Here is a 23,436-nt window from a genome sequence, read left to right as displayed (position 1 = left end):
ATCAAACGTGTAGTCACCTATCTTTACTCGTTGTATGGTTCGGTGCTACCAGTTTTCTATGCAAAGAGATGGGTGAGTAATAATCCATCATCCAGATCACAGCTCCCAAAAATTGTCTCCTCAGAATACTAGTCTTGATACGCAGTCTCCTGAATAGATACTCCGTCCGTTGTCTTCGAACATCTAGTGTCAACTGATATCACGATTCTACAGTTCAAGATTGGCGGCTGGAGTGCACATGAAATGCGCGAAAGTTAAACATGAACGTGCTATGGTCGAATCTTTTGGAAGTCGAATTTTTCGGTAATTTTTGTAAGCTAAGTTTTCAACTATCGGAAATCAATACAACGACTGGTGAAGGAAAGAAATATTTAAACAAATCCTTTGATTTTTTGTATGATCGGCGCTCTCCGTTTGTTTCATGGGCGGATCAAACTAACCTTGCGATCTACCAAAACCGGTATCCTTGTATCGACTTGGTTCTACTGTTTCTTAGTTCGGACCATTTTCATTTCCGATCTGTTACAATCAGCAACTGATTGCTCTGATCCTACAGTTTTTGAATTTTCAAGTGCCAGCAACAATTACGGCTTTAATGAGAAATTTTCCATTTTTTCGTAATATTATAAAACGATTGCTCCATTATCCTTTACCATGTAAATTTTAGTACCAATACTAGTATGTGATTAAATTGTAACGCTTCTATGAATCGAAAGATTCAAAGATTCAAAGATTCAAAGATTCAAAGATTCAAAGATTCAAAGATTCAAAGATTCAAAGATTCAAAGATTCAAAGATTCAAAGATTCAAAGATTCAAAGATTCAAAGATTCAAAGATTCAAAGATTCAAAGATTCAAAGATTCAAAGATTCAAAGATTCAAAGATTCAAAGATTCAAAGATTCAAAGATTCAAAGATTCAAAGATTCAAAGATTCAAAGATTCAAAGATTCAAAGATTCAAAGATTCAAAGATTCAAAGATTCAAAGATTCAAAGATTCAAAGATTCAAAGATTCAAAGATTCAAAGATTCAAAGATTCAAAGATTCAAAGATTCAATGATTCAAAGATTCAAAGATTCAAAGATTCAAAGATTCAAAGATTCAAAGATTCAAAGATTCAAAGATTCAAAGATTCAAAGATTCAAAGATTCAAAGATTCAAAGATTCAAAGATTCAAAGATTCAAAGATTCAAAGATTCAAAGATTCAAAGATTCAAAGATTCAAAGATTCAAAGATTCAAAGATTCAAAGATTCAAAGATTCAAAGATTCAAAGATTCAAAGATTCAAAGATTCAAAGATTCAAAGATTCAAAGATTCAAAGATTCAAAGATTCAAAGATTCAAAGATTCAAAGATTCAAAGATTCAAAGATGCAAAGATTCAAAGATTGATAAAGATTGAAAGATTCAAACATCGAAGATTCCAACATTCAAAGTTTCATAGTTTCAAATACTCAAAGCTTCCACGTTTTGCGGAAAGACACCACTTAATGACCCATTTTCCACTCCCAATTATATATTAATGTCTTTTATTGGCCCAAACTGCACACCGTCAATAAGCAGGTGATCAATTCCAGAGGCGAAACCATTCGATAAATCTTAGTTGAAAAGAATGACCTTCCTCCGGTCGTAAATTTCCCGGTGCAAGGCTTGCGCTTCCATCTCCCGATGTGAATCGTAAATAATATTCCGACTGGATGGGTCAATGCCAGTGCAACCTACAACAGAAGACAATCGAAGAAGCAAGTTTTCTTTACGGAAAAGCTGCAAAGAAGGGCGGAAATAGAATGGTAATTAACGACCCCGAACCAGGTTCGTCGTGGAACGCAATCATCTCTTGGTTGTGGTTGTTTTGTTTTGTTTATGGGTCACAGGAGAGTTAGGGAAACCAGGTAGGAAATTGGTTCTTTCGTCGCTTTAGCGGACGATTTATAGTAGCAATAAAATATTGATCAACCGCATCAATGGAATTTTCTCTCAACGGAAAATAATGAGCTTGTACGGCTTCGAAAAAGGATAAACGAAAAATCAATTGCCTTTTCCATCGCAACTATCGGGAAGCCACCGATGAGATGTGATAATCTCGAATAAGCATCATTACTCGTGCAAAAGAAGGGTTTCCTCTCCAGCATCGCTGGAATGCCTCTTCAACTGACTGACTGACTGACTGGTGATTGGTTGCCCGAAGGGCTGAACGGAAGTGATTGATGGAAAGCTAGCAGAAATCAACCGTTTCCACATTTTCCGCCCTTTTGAAAACTCAATAAGCGGTAATCACATGGTTTTGTTCCCGTGGCTTGTAACAGACTATACAGAAGGGTCACTGATTACGGGGGAAATGTAAAATTACCAGTGATTTTATTAGAGCGAAAATCCCCGGTCATTCAATTCGGGATTCCAGGACACGCTGTTCAACATGGAAATGGACAGTGGAAAAAGTAATTAAATCGATCCCTCACTCTCTGACTGTGAGCTTGATTGGTGTTCATACTCCTCTACACGCAGTACACCGAAAAGGATCACAGAAAACAGATGTGAATGTGAATCCCTCCCGGTTGTTGTTAATTGTGCGGAAAACAAACATGTACAAAGACGAAGGCCATAAATTTTCACCGTATCTAACGTTAATTCCACGGAATTATTTGTCGTTGTCCAGTGTATACGAGTGTATTCCGGTATCCAGGGACGATCGTATTATCTAAATTGTTCTCTTTGCCTAGCAGGCGAGTATAGTAGAAAGGCAAACATCGGCAGTAGAGCGATTATCACTTCAAGGTTGCTACGATTCGTTGTCCGTTTCCAATTAATGGCAGTCCGTTTTTATTCGAAGAGCGAAGGATGACAGTTACTGTCTCAATAGCGCACCCCGATTGTGATCGGGCGATTGTCTCGTGGTGCTCAATTAAAGACTCATCAAGTGTTGAGACTTCGTCAGAATCGGTGATGACACCCGAAAAAAAACAAATTGTACGTATAGCACAGAGGTGATAAAAAAGCAGCGAAAATAAACCGATAATTATGTCTTCAGTGACGCGTCCGATCCGATCTGTTAAGAAGATTGTTGCTGAAGCATAAGGCACTCAAGCACAATATGTTCCCGATGAAAAAAGGAACAAAAAAAACGGTGCGCATCTGTGACAAATGTATCACCAATTGGTGTTTATCTTTTGACACTTCACGGTATGGAACCTGGCAGGAGCTACATAGAAGCAAGGCACGTCTGAGAAAGAATAAACAGTTCATAAAAACAGTGGCTGCTATAGGAATCTTAAGGGGAAACTTCGCTGACGAATGGGATCTTGGGAACATGCGGCGGTTTATGTGTGACAGATGTGACCGAGTCGTATGTTTTCGTTGGCAGCTATTAGTGGCATCAGCCGATGAGAGGTTAATTGCTGTGGTTCGAGAACCCTGGCATGTAGGGATTATCCTCGAGAGTGGTAACCACTGTTTGGTGTCAAACAATTCAAATATTGGTCGCAACGGTCATGGGAGATTTTTTTTTTTTCAAAATTAATTTAATACTTTGAATTTTCTAAATGATGACTGAAAAAGGACAAAAAATAGAAATACTTCAAATTGCAAACTATTGTCGCATCTCTGTATATTGTTAACAGTTTCACAATGCGATTGGTATTTCGGGAAGTCTCTTTTTACGAAATACTGGCAGTTTACATTTTTAGATACACGAATGCCTCGATTACTCAGGCAACTCTCAGAAACGTTGCATTTAAGTATATGTATCTCTGTCAAATCTCAATATTTTGTATTTTTGTTTGTTATCGTCGGCCAACCAATCCGTGCGCAACTGGTTGCAATTTTTCGTGAAGACCTCACTATGATTTATTTGATAATAGTTGTGTCCTGTCTTCCCGCGATGCATAAAAATACAATTTCACCAATCACTTTCCATTCATATCGATGACTATTGTTGCACATGCTTTTTTCGTTACACATCAATTTTCATAGTACGCAAAGATGTAGTTCTTCATCAACAAATGGTTGTCCATGTCATCATTGTTAGTGCTGCTTTGATGCCTGCAATTAGATGTTCTTCCTTGTAAAACCGTCGTTTTTCGCAATTGCTATCGAGTTTGTGGACCTGGGTGTAGCTTTTGTAGCCACAAAGTTGGCTACTGTTTGTGATTCAGGACATGGTATTGTAGACTGCGTGTTGAATTATTCAATTTTCAATTATTAGTCAGTCAGAAGACAATTCGATGACCCACTCAGTCGAAGGTAGCTTGCGGATTGGTAGTCAATGCATTTCACTGATACAGGTAAATTTCTCATTTTCCGATATGCAGATTGCCGCTTAATCAAGCACAATTGAGTTTATCTATTGAGCAGATCTCAGCTTACATGTTGGATCCGGTATTTCCAGGTAAATCATAAAGCTTAACTATGAGAACAACTACCACATTCAACTTCGTTGCATAAACGGTTAAAATTCGTTGATCGATAACCCCATGGTTGATTTTTAGTTGCTGACAAGTTGGTAGAAATTCTATACATTTCTGAGCTCGGGTTTACTTAAATTAGGCATCACATCCAAATTGAAATTTCTATAGGTGTCACTCAAGGTAGTACTTTAAGACAACTGATTTTTCGTTTTTTGTCAACAATCTCCGCCATCAATTTTCCTGATTTGTTTGTTTTCAGACGTGCGCCAACTTGTATTAATCACTTCGGGTTTATAAATATTGGATTTATTTCATTCTATTGATTTCGTACGAATTCAGAAATGTGGTATCAATAGTTTACTGTCAAATTTCAAAAACTATAGTTTGAAATATGTATTAAATTTACTTTAAATAAATTTCCTCTAATTCCTAATATGTAATTTCTCTTTTGTTGAAAATGAACATGTGGTATAGGTTTCCGTTCACCTATATCAAGTTTCACCACCAATTGTTTGGTCAAGACAAAAGGGGTACCAGTCTGGTTTCTCCGCTTACTCAGTTCAGAAGCTAGAAATCGCTCACAATCAAATCTACCCGTGTGCTGCTTTGTCTATTATCAAAAACAAACTCTGATTCCTTCTACCTAGTTTGTGAAATGTGAGCAAACAGTGAGTGACAATGCAAAGTTTGTTTATTTCTCGATGCGGTCAAACTGTATTGATGTGGACTTTTCGAAATGTCCAGTGAGACCATCTATTCGCAAAGCGGAATATTTGTTGACGGTGAATATGAAGTTCAATGTAGCAGAAATTAATGCTGTGCAATTCCACCATCTATGTCATGTGGTACTGATTATGCTCAAAACCATTATCCAAGCATTTGCTTCGTATACCAACTTGAAACACGACATCGAATGTAATGACATTTTATACAGCATCCCAGCACATATAGACGATGACACTGTTGAGGTAAAGCTACATGACCTTGAACCGCGTACTATTGCCAGCGTTATTGATCAACGTATGTTTAAACTATAAATAAAGCCAACAGCGAGCTAACTACGATTATACCAAAAGCCTCAAAATCAACAACCAACAATAAAGAACTAAATGCCGATGAAGTCTGATTCACAGTAGCGACCCGTAAGCACAAGAAACAAATAAGAACATCCAACCGTGAGCAACATAAATGCCGTACCGATTATGAACGAAAAAGCGAGAGAAGACGGACCGAATGACCCCCAAGCTGTGGTCAACAACGCACCTAATGTTTCCACGCCAAGGAAGAGAATGTCGACAGCAGGTATCTGCTACGCCGCCATGATTTCAAAGCCAAGATCTAAAACGTCGCGTCAAGGTCGATCCACAATAAACATAATCGATTGCATTCGACACAACTTTGTGATGATCAAGTTCGTTAAATTTGTTGGTATCATGGTGAAAAGTTTTAGTTATTTACCGACATGCCCAAAACAACACTTTTTTTCAATGTGCAGTCCAATATTTTCACCTTTTAACAAACATTTAAAGATTGAGCCATGCCGTATTGTTTCTATCTAGCGCGAATTGAGCTTGCAGCAAAACCAGCAGAACAATCTGAACTGTCAGTGGGGCTTATAATGTGTGTGCCCGCTGAGATGTCGATTTATGTCAGTTCAATGCAAACGGGACAGGGGTGCCATATTCGTAGTCGACAGGCAGTAGTAGGCTGCCCGATGGATTTTGACATTTTGACAGATAGTTTTAATTTTTACATGTTGTAAAAATCATTGCAAAAACCCACGGATCAGTTATGCTAACGCATTGAGTCGTGTGTGTCAAATAAACGAAAGGAAAAAAACAGATTGGACGAGAAAGGGTAACCTTGTTTTATGTCACACGTCAAGGGGCGGCTTATCACTACAATCTAACTCTGGAGCTACGAATAAGAAAAAATTTGGCCATGGGTTCGCCCGAGGAGGGCACCTCATCTGCTGCTGGTCTTAGTATGGGATACAACGTGAACGATCAGAGACTGTAGGTAAGGCAGCGGGCTTCCAGGAGAGACGAGTCCCAAGAGCTAGGAACAGATGGAGAGCAGCCAAGGACAACACACAGCAAGGAACGCTGCCCCTGTGAGGAATCCTGCGACAAGGAGACGCCATTCGCTCACCCTCGTGGGAACACAGAAGCGTAGGATCACATTGACGACAGAGATGAAAAAATTCGTGACCCCGCCCACTATCTTTGCATAGCGCTTGAGACCGAAATGAGCGTATGACCGCAGATACTGAATAAGATCGTGATGAATGTAAGGCGTAGAGTAATCATCCGCAACAATATGCTCACTCCACCGGAAGACGATCTGATTTAGCTGGATTTGCAAAGAGAGTTGACTAGAAGGAACAATAGAGCAAGCGATGTGTCAAGGCGTAGAAGTTCAGTAAGGTTAAGTGCGTCAATTGCGAGTGAGTGATCACCGAACAAACGTGCCGCTATTGGAAGGCTGACCGCGTACAGAGACGGCAAAAGATCGGCGAAATTGGGTGGATATTCTGAAACTATTCTTTCAGCCTACTTTGGTTTTGTTTGACGATGAACCTCCTCGGTAGGACACGCAAGTGCACTCATGAAATTAGTCGAAAAGATTAATGACAACATCGCCATGAAGTTTTGTTTAGAGAAATGCCGATTTGTTCAGCTATTATCAGGACGATTGGTCGGCACTAGTGGCCAAGACATCGACGAAGGCGACATGGTTCCAGGCGAATCGTATTAGTGTCTCGGATACCGTCAGCTTACCGGGGATTGCCAAACCGATACAAAACTTTAGTCGAGTGAAATGCTGTTTTGAAGTCTGTCCCAAGGTGCTTGGAGTTCTAAGGTGATTCGTCTTTGGCAGTAACTAGGTGAGAAGTGATTTTGTTTATCCACTGAAATCCAAGCAAACATATGGAGAGAACTAGTAAACAATGTTGTTAGCTGTCGTTTCTAAACCCAACATGGCTGCTCGGCGTTTTTGAGGATCGTGTCACCTGAGAAAAAAAAACTCCTTGGACTGTCCTAAACGAGGGGGAACCCGAGCAAAGTCCAACATCAAAATTACAGCAAATAGACAACATATTTTGATATCAAGCATCAAATTGAAATCTTATTTTGATAGCAGTTTAAACTTTTTCAGATATGACATCATATTTTGATCTCATTTTGATGTGCTTACATTTTTAGAAAAAAATGTTTGTTTCTATTTCTTTGACAAACATCAAATTGATTACTTATTTTGTTATCAATGAAATATTTCACCATCTCAATGAGTTTTCAATTTGCTTTCACTGATAGCATGAATAGTTTTCTGTTTGATGTCATAGTGCAATTTTTCTGCTTTCGATTTTGATCTTTTAACCGTTAAAACGACCAAAATGATAACAACCTGAGCAATCATTCCCTACTACATCACAACATCAAGTTTAGTTCTCAATTTGTTATCAGACTCTGCTCGGGAATAAGGTTAGAGCAATCAACACGTTTGCCTCCCCCGTGTTGATCAACAGTTTCGGCGTCATCAAATGGAGCCGGACTGACCTGGAAGGTCTTGAGAGAAGATTGAGGGAGGCGTTTAGACAAGCAGGAATGCGCTATACTCAGTCAGAGCTGGAGAGATCTGCATTGCCACGGAATGAAATAGTCGACCTCCAGGCACTATGCCAAGCGCAGGTGCGACGATTGCGAGAATATTTTGTGGAAAGTTCCAACTGACATGGAGTATATCAAGCAGTTTGTGCTGTTTTACAAATTGACTTTCTTGACCGGATGTCTGTTCTCCTCTGAAAAACCTGGAAGATTCCAGATAAATCTGGAAACATTGACAATGCTGATTTTGGATGGGATTGCTTTTTGGTTATGCATCTCGCTTGATCCTCTTTTTACTAACCCACCCCCCTTCCCCTCGTACCAAAAGGTTCGCACAATGGTAGTCTACACAGCAGTTCCCAGTCTACCGAAAGGATCATCACATAAAAGTTATTAACGAAGACGCTGCGAACAAAAAACGGACAACATAACACGGGAAAGTAACCGGTAGAAATAAATTAGAACAAACAAGTTGGATTACAAAAAAAGATCTGAGTGTGCTAGGGTTGTGGTACCGGTAATACCGGTACCGAAAATCCCGGGAATACCGACCCATTTTTGGTACTGTAATACCAGTACTGAACAAAAGCCAGAAGCGGTATTTTCGGTACCACGCATTTTTTATGAAAATTATGTGGACTCTCTAGGGGGACCTGTTTCAAAACATCGGTCTGCAAGATCACTTTCAATTATATTAATTACCTTCTAGATAGATCGTTGAGCAAAACTTTGTTGGGGCAGTGAGGAGTAGCCATCATCATAATAATTCTAGAAGCTTTATAGATAAAGGTTGAAGAGCAAATCAAATACAGTCATGACTTTGACCTTATTCTTATTACGCGCCGCCCAGTGAATAATGGAAACCAATCAGAATGTAGCTAATAAAAAAAATCATAGAAATTTTTACGTCTCTTACGCTAGATGGAAATATTTCGAAATGTAGTACAAGATCATTAAAATTTAATTTCGACAAAAATATGGTCAAAGTCATGTCTGTATTTAATTTGCTCTTAAATCTTTATCTACAAAAGAATGAACAGCGATTTAGTAGCTAACAATTTTAAACTTGGTGAACTGCTTCAAACGGGGTGATTTGTAATTATTGGCGATCGGAAATTTCTGCAAGACTCCATAGTTTACAGGAAAGCAAGGAGCCTTGGGATGCATTAAAGAATAATAGCCAAACGACATAAAGGTCGAAACCAATTTATAGAAAAGCAAGAGAGGAAATGCGAGCAACCAGCTCGGATTTACTGCCATTCTCGCTTTGATTTACTAATGTTAATAGGGTTTCTTACATTTACCATCTGTTGAGGTCAATGGAAGTCGCACCGCTTAGCAGTTATTGATTTCAAAGTGGCCTAGATTTCGAAATAAAAGAACGTACCGCATACGACAAATATCTTCTGCTGAAATGAGTCATGCCATTCCGAAGCAACTAAAAACAATAAACATGTTTTTGATCAGCACAAATCAATCATGTGAGAATAAGGTCATAAATTTCACTTTGAAGCTTTTTTCGAATTTAAAAAAAAATATTCGAGCACCGGTACTTTACCGGTACTGAGGGTAGTACCGGTTCTCGCCAAAAAGGGTCGGTACTGCGAACCCTAGTGTGTGCAATATGAAACTCTATTTAAGCCAATCTGAATACCATTGATAGCTGTGTTTATCCCGGAGTTTGTTCGGCGAAACTGCAACTGCAGTCAATTTCTGTTTCTCGCTGTTCAGCGATATTTCCTGCGAAACAGTGGAACAGTCGGTTCGTGTTTAGTTTGTTCAGTGTACGAAGAACGCCCTTAAAGAAATCTCATCGGGTTCGTAGGGACTCCAGGTCAATGAGTAAACACCGACTTTTGTAGCTAGGTTACCGATGCATGATCAAGCAACGGCAAACTGGACTCCACACTGCAAAGCTAATCGTTTGGCATGTTATACGTCGGTAAAGTCTCTAGCTATACCAATAATGAGACTAAGCGATTGTGATACTTAACGGACTATGGACGACGACACGAACGATTTCAACTTTCTCCAAGGTGTATTTGAATCGAATCGAATGTTTTATTTCCCTGTAAAGGAAATCACTGAGTATTTACTGTGGTTGACGAATCTATGTTATCCAGTTGATTTAGCAGGAAATGAGCCTCAGAAATCGACCGAATTTGCAAATATTTTTCCGATCACCCGACTCAGGCGTGATCATTTCCGAAAACAATTAACATCGTTGACAATAGTAGTTTGACCTCCTTAGTTACATTTCGTTGTTTGGGGATGAAGAGTGTCTTGGACAAAAAAAAAGAATAATGGAGTGCGACAGATTTAAATTCGAACTCTCTTGCCTAGGCCAGCAAATGATTCTTCGTATTTCATTATGCGTTTAAGATTGCTGTCGTAATCAATGCGCTCGGCTATGTATAACTGCGAAATATCAAATATTACATATTATCTCTGCTATTATATATCAATAGACACTAATACCTCCAAAGATATTTTTAGTATCACTGAGAAACAATAATTCGGATTTGGCCAGAACTTTCAGTTAGGCAAGTTTTCTGAAGTTGCGGCAAACGAGGTTAGAGATATGTCACAACCGGGACAGGAGAACCTTACCACAAAGGTGCCTTCAAAGACGTCGGCTACCTCTTTTAGACAAGTCTATGGTTCTTCGGTGTTTTGGCTTGATTTGACATCGTGCCGTTATGCAAAAGCAGTTCTAGAGTTGTATAGAGTCATCAAGATAAATTTTGTGCCCAAAGACTGCAATGCGCCAAACTGCCCGGAACTTCAGAAAATCGAAATAAGCAGATGTTGCTAAAAATGAAATGAAAATGTAGTTGTCAACAAACCATCTGGTTTGAGCGCACCTTTCACGTATAGCACCCTGCAGAGTTTGGCATATAAAAAAGGGTAAAAAACATAGAAGAAAAGAAGGAGAGAAGTAGAATTCTTAAAAGGCCAGCGAAACGCGTGTGAATTACAGCTAAATTTATTTGGATTAACTAAACTATACGTAGGACTACTTACTCTAAATTATATCTAAATTACATCTAAGATTTATCTCTACACTTTTATGCAGTGTTAAGGTAGTATTCAACCGAAATATCTTAAAATCTAGTGTTTAACCTAACTTATCTCAAGAGGTGAGCGGGTTTGATAAACTGATCGGACTGAATTATTAAAAACTATTTCTTATCAGTCTAAATAACGGTAAGCGAAATCAAATGTATAAATAACTACCCTTCTTAAATTCTATTAATTATATACAGTTCCAAGACTTAAAGCAACGAAAGGCACAAGACGTCCATCTGGACAGGAATAGTAGGAAATCACTAAACGTGAGTCTTGTCATTGTTTAAGGTTAGGACTAATTATCTGATGAATTTATATTCTCATACAGGGATTTAAAATCTTCCCTAATTGGAAATAAACGGGGACATTGCAAACCTGGAAACGAGCATAGTAATTCGTCTGAGAAATAACAGTAGTGAAGGTAGAAGACACTACTGTGCAAAAGTTTATTCAAAACTGCTTTTAAATTATTACGTATCACAAACTGAGTGTTTTCTTAATTTGGATAACAAATTAATTTTTGGCCATGCTTTTTACATACACTGCTGGTCAATAAAATAGGTGTGAGATCAAAATACATGAAATTTGAAGTTTTCTCTAAAAATATTTTTATATTCAAATATTTTATAGTTAGGCACAGTCGTAAATACGAAAAAGAACACTTTTATTTGTAAATTAAATGTTATGCGTTATCGTAACTCTTTCTTCTCCATGAAATCCAAAAAAGTACCTGGTCAATGAAATAGGTGTATTGTAATCCATTGCATTACAAATCTTTAAATCCAATGATTTTAAAACTTCAACATTTTTAACAACTAGTAGCCTGTATAAGCTCCCTTATTCAACCAAATTTTATCCAGATATCTTGGCATTGAGTCATTTAAACGCTGATAAGTTTCCGTTGGTATGGGGTAGCATTCCTTTTAAGCTGCTTCCCACAAACTATCCTTATTTGTGAAATTTCGATAGAATAACTTCTTTTCAAGTACATTCCGTAAATTTTCTACGGGATTCATGACAGGAGATTGGCAGGGTCCGAAATTATAGTCACTTTATTATCCCGAAAGCATTCCTTTACATACTTCGATGTGTGTTTTTGGTCAATATCTTGCTGAAACTGTCATGTAAAGGCACGTTATCTTTGGCATAGGACTGCATGACATCCTTTAGGTTGTCCATCCTTTAGCCTTGCATTCGAATCTTGCCATTATAGTGGCGTTGCGAAGAATAGGACCTGCGCCATTCCACGAAAAAGCATACCCCTAACCTCATTGTTCTCGCCTCCGTGGTTTACCATATTTTGCGTGTGTCGCAGATCAAACTGTTTGCACTTTGGACGTTTAACGTTTCTTTGTTCATCGGAGGAAAACAGGTTTACCTTTGATTTGTCCCTCCGAAGGATATGTCGCCATTTTTTGATTCCTTCTGAACCGGGCCCATTAACGCTGTTGAAAAGCAAATTGCATTTTTCTTCAAAGGCTTTGGCTTCGAAATAGTGGAACCTTCTTAGCAGTTCTTTCTGGAAGATTGGAATTTTACGGCCTACAGCGAACTGTTCTCGGACCTACCACTTTTCCAATTTGTGCTGAATTGGTCTTGGATGACGCGAATGGATCTGATTTCGCTGAAATTGCAATACGATGGTCAGCTGCTGTAGATGTTTTCTTGGGTTTTTTGCGTGTTTCCTTTTTTCAAAGGTTTTAAGGCATTTGCAACGAAGTTTTCGGAACGCCGCAGTGTATTCGCGATTTATTTATACGTCTTATCTTCTTGAACAAAATTTCTTAGCAAAACTCGTTCCACTTGAGTACAGTGAGATGCTCGACCCATTCTATAACAAATCTTTGACTTATTCAACATTTAAATATTTATTTTTATTAACAAGCAGAATTCAAACTTCACCAAATAAAACGTATAATGGAATTAAATAAAATAATAACACGTTAATATATTTCACACACCTATGATATTGACCACACGAGAATGGGAATAATTCATTTTCGAGTCTCTCTTTTCAGGCTGCAGGATTAAGAATAGCGAACCTTTGGTTAATCGAATGTGTGTCGCCGTGACATATAATTTATTTTTGCGTTTGGCATTAATTCGGTTTAACCAAAACTGAAGTCAGCAGATCTGTATAATAATCCACAAATGCTTATTAGAATATCAAGCTAGTATGATTTTAAGCACCTAACCTCATCGCGGGACTCCCAAAATCAAGTGGCTCTCCAGTTAATTTCCAGTCAAACTTAGAAAGTAAAACCAAATGGGACAGCACGATAGGGTTGCAAGAGCTGTTGACGTGTAGTTCTACTACATGTAAAATATTTTGATTATATTCCATTTGTTAGTTTTCTTGGATGTATATTAAATTTAAAAAATAAAATCGTTTGGTTAAGTATGATTCTCATGCTAATTAGAATTCCAATAAGAGTGAGGCTTATGCGGCATTCACATGGGCTTTCAACAAAAATCTCTTTAACCGTGGTTCAACAAATATCCAACAAATATCGAAATAGCTGAATTGAAAATCAAATGTTCCATATAGCTTGCAATACTTCAGTAAGACATGCATTGGAAACGCATTATATATTTATTAAGATTAAAATGATTATAATTTAGAATTACGTGCAGTTTTCCTACAGATTCCGCATTTTCGTAAAACCGCAAGCTTGCTCACGAGATGTGAAATATGAAAAACTCATTATTTCGTTATTTAAAATTGGTACATGGCTGATTTGGTAATTCTGATTATTAAGAACGATTCTAAACCATTTCTGTAATTTCTCGGCAAACATTTTCGTTGCATACAAACAACCTGAATGCACTGGAAACACCCGCTCCGTTGTTTGCACAGGTACCGAAAATAACGCGCAGATCCCGATACGTACATGTACGGGTGTTTCGTTCATCGCATTGCAGATTGGGACGAGCCCGGACTTAAGTCCATATATGAAGGTTATGCGATATTCTCACTAGTATTTTTCTCGTATCAGCTGAGCCATCAGAGATATTTTCGCGAGATTTTAGGTGATTTGAATGTAAAATGAGTTTTTGACAGCTTTTTGAAGGGCATAACTCAATTGTTTTTTGCAATATTTGACCATAGGAACTACATACGGTTATTTTCGTTTTTCAAAGAAACGGTTGATTTTATGCATTGCATTTTGCTTCACCAAAATTATCCGTGTGATAAAATTACATCGTAAAATGGCCAAAAATAAGTCACTAGTTGGTTTAGTTAGTGTTTGGATAGATGTTTGTCATGAATTTTTATTGAATTCGAACTTCTAATGCGATATCAACAACGACGCCCGCGAATGCCCGCAATCACACCAGGCTCATTCGAAAGCTTTTAATTTTCTCTTTAAAATGAGCCTATGTTAATTTTGCAAAAACTTGCGATAAGCAATTAAAATTTAAAAAAAAAAACTGTGGGTGGAGACGCATGGTTATTACTGATATTGAATTTAAATAAACACTTTTAGCTAGAAGAATGACACGTATACCTGCACAACTTTCAAATAGCATTTAGAGCATGATCTACAAGGGTTTTACTAGTGATCAAGAGTAAGGAGCGGAGTGGAAGTATGGTTTTTAGATGGTAAAGGTATCAAGAATTTTTAAAAATCAGTAAATATTTTCAATCATCTGAAATATGTTATAAAATGTTTTTGGAACTATTTCTTGCTAATTTACGCACCAACTGTCAAATTAAGTGAACACAGTTCTAGTGATTTGATGAGACTATTTTAATCTGAATTTGCATAGCACTGATATAGCTTAAGATTATGCAACATTATGCAAATAAAATTAGACTATTTTTAAATGTAGGGAAAGGTGGGGCAAATCCGACCTAGTAGATGGTTTTGGCTGTAAAATGCTTTTTTTACATTGGATGAAGTCGTTTTATATACCAAATTAAAGGTTAGACTTCTGGGCAACTTTCTATATATATAGCATTTTATTCGTATCTTATGTAAATTTTGAGATACAAACGTTGTACGAAAAAGTTCATTTTTAATGTTTTCAAAAATGGTGGGGTAAATCCGACCGCATGTGTTTTTGGTTGATTTAGTACAGATATTACTCAAATTTTATGATTTTTCAATGATAAGGCAAGGAATGTTATGATATTTAATTGTAACATAAAGAAAATTGAATTTAATTTCAATCTTGGAATGTCAAAATCACGAACAGTAGCACGCAAAGATATTCCCAATTGCATCGGAGTAATTGTTCGACGAATACTATATTCATCACGTTTTTGTGTCTTTCGTTTGTAATTATGAACTATAGTGCAAAAAAAAAAAACGTTACCATTGCGTTAAAAAATAATAGAAATATATTTCAATTTGATAAATGATTATTTTCTTAGCAACAAAGCGGTCAAATTTACCCCACTAATTACAGGTCGGATTTGCCCCACCGTGTCATTTTTCATTACGATGCAATTAACAAAATTATGAAAAAAGTTGGACTACATTCATTTACGCTCTAATGCACAAAAATCAAATCAAAAGTTGTAAAAACACACTTATTGTCGTTTGAGCATCTCAATGTATACTAATAAAATACTGTCATGCCACCATTATGATTATTTTTGATGCTCTACACGACAACATTGATATTGGTTCGCGTAGTGCTTCCGATTTTCGATAACAGAGGGGGTTTACCCAACGGTCGGATTTGCCCCACCTTACCCTACCATATACGCGAAAAAGGGTTTTGGATTTATTTTTATTTAAGATAAGAAATAAGCAACCTAAATAACTTAAAACACACCTGAGAAAAAAATCGTTAACCATCTTGTTGATTAGTGAATGTATTTAAACATTCCACTAAGACGCTCAAAATATTTCCTTTGAAAATGAAAGAAAATTTAGTTTCCATATCAAGTAACCCACTAATGAATTAAACGTTTCAATATTAGTCAAATACATCTTATTGGATCCGTAGAAACAAAATAGTCATTTCTAAAGCCCCATAATGAGATGTGATGAGATGAATTGATTCCTTTCAATATGGAAAATAAATTCCAAAATTACTATTGCAAAAATAAAAAAAAAAACTTACTTTTGAGCCACTTTAATAAGTAGTATAGTTAATTTCTATTTTTATAACGAGAAAAAGGAATTCAGCGCACAAAAATTTCTTTAAATGTTTTTTTGAACTTTCACTGCAAAATAATTATTATTGAGCCACCCTAATGCATAATGACTTTTTTTTACGAGTGTTAATATCAAAACCGATTGAGCACACGAAAATTAATATACACAAATTTTAAGAACGATTTCGAAAAAAAATATATTTTTGAGACACCCTAATGAATAGTAAATGTTTATTTTTTCAAGGTTTTAATATCAAAAACGAATTCAGCGTACCAAAATTACATAAAACCGTCTTGTTGGAACCGATATGGCAAAGTTTGGACTTTAGTCCACCTTTTGTTCTAAGTCGTGCCACTGTGCATTGTGTGCTTCTCAGCAAGCGTTGGCTCTTGGTTGCGAGATTTCACTGTGGTTATTGCAGAGCACTGTTGCTTCCGCTCTGCCATTGAACGAGCAATACTATTCCGTAAAAAGACGATGATGGTAACATTTTTATAGGCATGGTGTGCAGGGTGTCTAAATTTGGAAAGTCATGGGTATTTTTCCTATGTTATACCTTTTTCAAAGTTTCAATGCTGTTTTATTTTTTATCTATTGCCATCTTTTTTAGAGGAATTGACGATTGATATTGATACTGATAGGTGGCATTTGACAAGAATCATACTGAAACATTACTACTATAGTTCTACTAGCAGTTCGTACAATCACCTAGAGCTATCAACCTCTGATAGTGTTTTTATTCATCTATTTACAGGAGCAAAAGCAACGGCTCCGTCTAGTTAACACATTGAGTCGTGTCAAAAAACAAATCACAAAAAAATGTGATTGTATCTTGGACGGTATGGTTCGTCCAACTATGGGATTCCCAAATTTAGAGCTCGTAGAGTTGTAACAATCATGCATTAAAACATTATCGTAGACAAGTGTGTCCTCATATTTTAAAAAGTCCCCACTTTGAGGTACTAAAAGTGTTCTACATAAAAATGATAGAGATGGCCTTTTTTTTTTTTTTTATTCATTTCGTTTATTTGATAGGCACAAATGCGTTAGCTTGGCGGTGCCAAATTCTTTTGTTTTTACATTTTGTATATTTTAAAACTAGGAGGTTACAATGTTGAAATATTTTTTTAAAAAAGAAAAATTTTACAGCTATCTTAAGACTAGAAATAAGATTCTATATACAAGAGAGGGGGCGAAAGATTTTTTTTATGAAAAATTTTTAAAACAAGGAATTCAATAGTAATAATTTTTAGGAAATATTTACAGTTATCTTAAAACTAACAATATAGTTTGGTACACAAAAGGGGGAACAAATATTTATGAGAAAATTCGCAGGTGTTTTAAGACTAGGGATACAATTCTATTTACAAGATGGGGGGCAATAGTTTTAACAAAGAGGTAAAATTACAACTATCTTAAAACTAGGAATACACAATACAAATTTGAACTTTTTTAGCGGAGACTTATGCTTGGTCAAGATATTCAGAGGGGGGCTGTAGAAGCAATTGTATCAAGGACAGGGGAGAGAAAGCGTAGATGGTGACCGGGAGAGAAGAGCAAAACTTGCAACTTTCGCTCAAACGGGAGATCAGCGAAAGATTACCGCCTCAGTCTAGTAGGTCGGATTGGCGGATGGTATTCTTCGGACCCGCGGGGAATCCTTCAAAAGTCATCGGACCTTGAGTCGCTCTCGCTTCAGTTTCCGTAGTGGTAAGTGCGACGGCGGTTACATAGTTGCAGTCTGGAGCTGATCGGTCCCACAAGGCAAGAGAAAGCTTCTAAAACGAGAAATAAAAAGAGAGGGGCTAAATTGGGATATTTGTCGTTTTTATGAAAGTATAAATAAGGGACATATAGGGGAAATCACGATTTGCCAGTATATCTCGGACTGGGACATTGGGTGGTCTACCTCGGGCCCGAAGGGAATCCTTTAACTGAGACCTGGCGTCCAAGTACCCGGCGCATACCCAGACAACGTGCTCGATGTCGTGATAGCCCTCGTCACAAGCGCACAGACTACTCTCCGCAAGCCCAATACGCCGCAGATGCGCATCCAAGGTGTAGTGGTTGGACATAAGTCGGGACATTACACGAATAAAATCCCGACCCACATCCATCCCCCTGAACCAAGGCTTCGTTGATACCTTTGGGATAATGGAATGTAGCCATCGTCCAAGTTCACCATTGCTCCACGAGGTTTGCCAACTGTTGAGTGTCCTCTGACGACAAATACTAAAAAATTCGTTGAAGCAGATTGGTCTTTCGTATATGTCACCATTTAATGCGCCCACCTTTGCTAATGAGTCGGCCTTTTCATTGCCCGGGATAGAGCAATGAGAGGGGACCCAAACAAAGGTAATTTGATAAGATTTTTCAGACAACGTACACAAGGACTCCCGTATCTTCCCCAGGAAATATGGGAATTGCTTTTTGGGCTTCATCGCACGAAGAGCCTCGATGGAGCTGAGGCTGTCCGAAATGATGAAGTAGTGATCTGTGGGCAGAGTGTCGATGATCCCAAGGGTGTACTGAATTGCAGCTAACTCTGCGACGTAAACTGAAGCGGGATCATTGAGCTTGAATGAAGCGGTGATAGTATTGTTGAAGATACCGAAGCCAGTGGACCCATCGAGATTTGATCCGTCAGTGTAGAACATTTTGTCACAGTCGACTTCTCGGAATTTATTATAAAATATATTGGGGATCACTTGCGGGCGTATATGGTCCGGGATTCCACGAATCTCTTCCTTCATGGATGTGTCGAAGAATACAGTAGAATCAGAAGTATCTAGGAAACGAACACGGCTGGGAGTATATGAAGAAGGATTAATGCTCTGTGCCATGTAGTCGAAGTACAAGGCCATAAATCGGGTTTGAGAATTAAGCTCGACGAGCCTCTCAAAGTTTTCAATCACCAACGGGTTCAGAATGTCGCATCGGATGAGCAATCGATATGAGAGTTCCCAAAATCGATTTTTTAGCGGTAGAACGCCCGCCAGCACTTCGAGACTCATCGTATGGGTCGAGTGCATGCAACCCAAGGCAATGCGCAAGCAACGATACTGGATTCTCTCCAGTTTGATGAAGTGTATGTTCGCAGCGGAGCGGAAACAGAAACACCCGTACTCCATCACCGACAATATCGTTGTTTGGTATAACCTGATCAGGTCTCCTGGGTGAGCACCCCACCATGTTCCAGTTATTGTTCGGAGAAAATTGATCCTTTGTTGGCATTTCTGTTTCAGATACCTAATGTGACATCCCCAGGTACCTTTAGAGTCGAACCAGACCCCGAGATATTTAAATGTGAAAACCTGGTTGATCGTTGCACCCATTAATAGAAGCTGGAGTTGCGCCGGCTCACGCTTCCTAGAAAAAACAACCAACTCAGTTTTCTCCGTGGAGAACTCAATACCCAGCTGAAGAGCCCAAGCAGACAAATTGTCCAAGGTATTTTGTAATGGTCCTTGCAAGTCGGCAGCTTTGGGCCCTGTAACAGAGACCACCCCGTCGTCTGCAAGTTGCCTTAGCGTGCATGAAGTGGCAAGACAATCGTCAATGTCATTCACGTAGAAATTGTAGAGCAGGGGACTTAGACATGAGCCCTGGGGAAGACCCATGTAGCTAAATCGCGATGTTGTTAAATCGCCATGCGAAAAGTGCATGTGCTTTTCAGACAACAGGTTTAGCAAAAAGTTATTTAAAATTGGCGAAAGACCATGCTGGTGCAGCTTCTCTGACAGAATGTTGATAGAAACTGAGTCAAAAGCCCCCTTAATATCCAAGAAGACTGATGCCATCTGCTCTTTGTTAGCATAGGCCATTTGGATTTCTGTAGAAAGCAACGCAAGGCAATCGTTCGTCCCTTTGCCTTTGCGGAAGCCAAATTGTGTATCTGACAGTAAGCCATTTGCTTCAACCCAATTGTCGAGGCGAAACAAGATCATTTTCTCGAACAACTTCCGAATACAGGACAGCATTGCAATCGGCCGATATGAGTTGTGGTCGGAGGCTGGTTTTCCTGGTTTTTGGATGGCGATGACCTTCACTTGCCTCCAGTCATGAGGGACAATGTTACCCTCAAGAAACTTGTTAAATAAATTCAACAAGCGCCTTTTTGCAGTGTCAGGTAGATTCTTCAGCAAGTTGAATTTGATTCTGTCTAACCCTGGGGCGTTATTGTTGCATGATAAGAGAGCAAGTGAGAACTCCACCATCGAAAACGGTTTTTCGTTCGCGGTATCGTGAGGAGACGCGGCGCGGTACGTTTTCTGTACCGGGACAGAGTCCGGACAGATCTTCTTGGCGAAAGCAAATATCCAACGGTTTGAATATTCCACGTTCTCGTTGGTACTATAACGGTTACGCATACGTCGAGCCGTACCCCAAAGAGTGCTCATCGCTGTTTCTCTCGTTAACCCGTCGACGAACCGGCGCCAATAACTACGTTTTTTGGCTTTCATTAGACTCTTCATTCGCCTTTCTAACGACGCGTACTGTAGATAGCTAGCGGGTAACCCGTCTTCCCGGAAGGCCTTATATGCAGTGGACTTTTCCGCGTACAGCTCTGAGCACTCTTTATCCCACCACAGGGTGGGAGACCGTCCATGGGTATTCGCGCTGGGTACTGGTTTAGTCTGAGCTTGATTCGCACTGTCGAGAATCAAGCCAGCCAAAAACCTGTACTCTTCCTCCGGAGGAAGTTCTTGAGTGGATTCGATTTTAACGGATATCGCGGTCGCGTAACTCTTCCAATCAATGTTCCGTGTGAGGTCATACGATACATTGATTGTTTCCGATGATCTTGAACCGTTAGCAATTGAAATCACGATAGGCAAATGGTCGCTACCGTGGGGATCAGGGAAGAGAGAGAGATGGCCTTGTTTACTTTCAACTCAGTTACATTATTTAAAGTGTTTCAAATTCTATTTCGCTTCGGGATAAGCCAAAAGCCTGTTTCTGCTTCTACAACAGAAAGAGCATTTTCCTCGCAAAGCTATTTAAGACAATGACGTCGGAAAGTGTAATCAGCGAACAACTTCGTTAGAATCATTTGTTATTTATAGAAGTAGCCTTTTTCTCCAGCAGAAACAATTCCCGCAATACACGAGAAGTTATACCAGCGCCGCGGTCGGTATCCACAAACGCGAATCCTAGCTCATTAAAGATAATCCACGTGCTTGTTGGACCACCGCTCCAGTTCACCCGGACACGCACACACACACATACACACAATCACGCTCACCTCCCTCGGATGGGTAAACCAGGTGCCAAATCAAAAAGGGCAATCATAAAGCATGCCAACCCGGTGTTGTTGTCGTTTTCCATCGCAACCCTGGCACGAAGCTTGCTTGGATTGGATGAGATACCATAAATCAACTTAGGAACCCTACAAGCACAGGCAGCAGTAGCAGAAAAGAAATGTACCCCGACCCGACCCCGCGGGTTGAGATGAGATATGGATAACTGGTGGATCATAAATTCTGCTACGATTGTGTCCGGAATAACCACCGGGAGAGATTCCTGATGCTGGCTAGCTGGCTGGCTGACTGGCCTTGACGTCCTTGAAACTAGAGATGGGCCATTCGTTCGCGAACGGTTCAGTCGAACTAGTTCTTCAAAGAGAATGAGCGAATGGAAGTTTTTTGTTAAAGAACGGTAGTTCTCAATTCTCTTCAAAACGAATGAACTGAACATCACCTTAAGCCGTTGGTCATATTATGTGGGCCGATTTTTAGCGAACGAATAAAAATGAACTCACTTGTTTTCCCACAAACCGCTTTCGGTGCTCTCCCAGTATGGAACCGGGCGAAGAACGACGCGCAAGCAAAATTAAAACTTCCCTCTTACTCTCGATTTCTGTCATAATACATCATAAAGAACTCGCAGCCTTGGTGTGTCCAGTCAGCATACAAAAATATAACAGGCAGCAATCATTCTGTGACAGCATTGTATTGAATCTCCCAGATTCGAATGTTTTGAGAATCATTCACGAGATACAAGTAAAACATCAGCTGAACGAATGAACGGTTCATGTGAACTAGTTCTTTTTACAGAACTGTTCAATCGGGAATGGTTCTTCGAAGTGAACTGTTTTGCCCATCTCTACTTGAAACCGACACAGGCACTTTCCGAAGGCGTCATTTGCCGCGAGGGGTGGGTGGCAATAAATATAAGCGAATCCGCGCGACAGGGTCGTAAAAGTTGTCGGTGTTGAGTGATTAAAATTTTTTCAAATTGTTTTCATATTTCGCTAGGTTCGCCTAGGGACGACGACGAGACGAATAAATGGAAACGTTTCATCTCGCGGGTCGAACATTGTAAGCCGTACTTTGTTAAGCGTTTTGCCTTTTAAATGTTTGTCTGTCTTTCGGCGGCACGGCACAGTGAAGGTCGTTAAATTTTATGGATGGCATCCATGGTGATGCTGCAGTTAAGCCGCGGGCTGTTGACGATTGCACGCAGGGTGCGTGTTTTTTTTGGGTTGGTTGGTTGTCATGTTGGTAAAGAGGTGCCATTTTAAAGATTCGATTCGTCCGTGAGCGGAGTCGATTCGCCAGAGGCGAGATGGATGAGAGAGGAACTATTTATGAAGAACGGATCATACCAGAAACAAAGCACTGAAATTCGATACCGACCTTAATATTTGTCTAATGCGTGACTGCCATCGGCAGGGTTGTTAATTTTATATATTTATAACTTGTAGTAAAACAGTTAAACCTTTTCTCGTCTCTCTGGTCGAGTTTAAAATTGAATGGAAAAATGAACCACTTTTAAACGTCGACATGGTTGGTACAGTAGCTTTTAACGGTGAAAAAGTTTTACAATTGGCCAAGTGCCATGGTTCCATCGGTAACAAGGATAACGATGTCCTCTAAGTAATAACCAATAAATGACGGAATATCCTTCCGAAGGCGAAAGCCATTACCGCTCGAGCTTATCTCGGAAGGATGGCACGGCACGGGCGGCAGGAAGATCGCAAAATGTGATATCCTAACCGGAACCGACACGGCGATAGTAAATTGTTATGGCATGAACGATAGTTGCAAGCTGGAAAAACGGTCTCTCATAAATAGAAGAAGACTTTCCAAACGGGTGGCACGTGAGTGAATAAATTATGACGCACACACACACACGAAGGTTAAGCAAGAATGCACCAAGTGCCGTGTCTTCAAGGATAAATTAAATTCCTAATTAATACTGTACGGACTTTGATGCGGTGTTTCGCCGACGGCAGTTGCTGG

At 39.1% G+C, this 23,436-nt stretch overlaps 1 protein-coding gene across 5 annotated transcripts in view; it reads right to left on the bottom strand.

The window, feature by feature from the left end:
• Positions 1–23,436, bottom strand: part of LOC131686141 (rap1 GTPase-activating protein 1) — a 521,880-nt gene that overhangs the window by 177,698 nt on the left and 320,746 nt on the right. The gene's annotated exons all lie outside the window — the stretch shown is intronic.

Source organism: Topomyia yanbarensis, chromosome 2, assembly GCF_030247195.1.
Source record: "Topomyia yanbarensis strain Yona2022 chromosome 2, ASM3024719v1, whole genome shotgun sequence".
In the NCBI taxonomy this organism is placed as follows: domain Eukaryota; kingdom Metazoa; phylum Arthropoda; class Insecta; order Diptera; family Culicidae; genus Topomyia; species Topomyia yanbarensis.
This window is presented reverse-complemented; position numbering and strand designations above follow the sequence as displayed.